Below are 1717 nucleotides of genomic sequence, written 5' to 3' on the forward strand. Positions count from 1 at the left end.
ACCCATTCGTTAAAGTGCCCACACCAACTTTTTATCCCCTCTAAACTGTCGTTAACTCTACCCCTATTGCCATCCTGCTTCTCTTCGATCTGCCCCTTGTCTTGAAGCCCAATGGGTTCTTTTTCCTTGTCTCCCTCCCTGAGAAGCAACACTTCCTCGTCTGGGTTGCTGACATAGGGTACCTGGTCCTCCTTCAAAGGGTCGTTGACTACTCTCTTTAGGACCCCAGATACTAAGGGGGCAGGCTCCTGCATAGTCGGGGGGTCTAAGATTCCTACTTCCCGACACACAACCCCTCTTAAAGAGGACCCATCGGAGATGTTGTCGTGGAGCCGGGATAGGCAATCGGCATTCTTGTGAAGTCTTCCTGCACGATGTTGGACTGTAAACCTATAAGGCAGAAGGGAGAGATACCAACGTAAAACTCGGGAGTTGGAATCCTTAGCCTTCTGTATCCACTGTAAAGGAGCGTGATCCGTCTGCAACACAAAATGGGTATTAGTAAGGTAGTACCGTAAGGCATCTACTGCCCATTTGATCGCTAATGCTTCTCTTTCTATGGTAGAATATTTCTTTTCGGCAGGCGATAACTTCCGACTGAGGAAGACGATTGGATATTCTATGTCATCATGTATTTGGGCCAGAATGGCTCCTAATCCGGTCTGGGAAGCGTCTGTCTGTACCAAGAAAGGTTTTGAAAAATCAGGATTTCTCAAAAGCTGTAGTCTTTGCCAGCCCGGTTTTCATGTCTTGGAAAGCGTTTTCTGTTTCTTGTGACCATCGCAATTGATTTGGTAGATTTTTTTTCAATAAATCAGTTAGGCAAGCGGCTCTAGATGCGTAGTGTGGGAGAAACCGACTATAATAGCCTATCAAGCCTAGGAATTGACGTAATTGTTTCTTAGTTTTTGGCTGAGGATATTGTTGGATTTGCATGACTTTATTTGGTACTGGTCTTATTTTCCCTTTTCCTATTATAAAACCAAGATACTTGAGTTCCTGAAATCCTATATGGCTTTTTTGGGGGTTAGCGGTAAGGCCTGCTCCTTTTATAGCTTGGAGTACTATTTCCAGATGTTGCAAATGTGTTTCTCATGAAGGGCTGAACACAATGATGTCATCAATATAAGCAGCTGCAAAATTGTGACAATGGTGTAATATGGTATCCACAAGTCTCTGGAAGGTGGCAGCTGCTCCATGAAGCCCAAAAGGCATTCGTTTGAATTGGAACAGGCCTTCAGGAGTGGCAAAGGCTGTTTTTTTTCTATCTTCTTCTCTTACAGGTATCTGCCAATATCCCTTCGTGAGATCTAAAGCAGATACGTATTTGGCTTCTCCCAGCAAATCCAATAAGTGATCAGTGCGGGGCATGGGATAGGTGTCGAATTGAGAGACTTTATTTACTTCCCGATAATCAATACAAAACCTCGTGGACCCATCTGGTTTAGGAACTAACACTATGGGGCTTCTCCATTCACTTTTGGACGGTTCTATTACTCCCATTTGCAACATTTCGGCAGTTTCCTTCCTCACCTTGTCCCATCTAGCTCTAGGTATGGGTCTCCACACTGATCGGGCTACCTGCGAAGGTGTAGTAACAATAGCATGTTCTATACAATTAGTACAACCCGGCATCTTAGAGAATACCCCTGGTACCGCTTTTATTACCTGTAAAAGTTGTAATTGTTGTTCCACTGTTAATTCAGGATCTATCTGT

The sequence above is a fragment of the Gekko japonicus genome, unplaced genomic scaffold (assembly GCF_001447785.1).
Source record: "Gekko japonicus isolate JY-2015 unplaced genomic scaffold, Gekko_japonicus_V1.1 scaffold4229, whole genome shotgun sequence".
NCBI lineage: Eukaryota > Metazoa > Chordata > Lepidosauria > Squamata > Gekkonidae > Gekko > Gekko japonicus.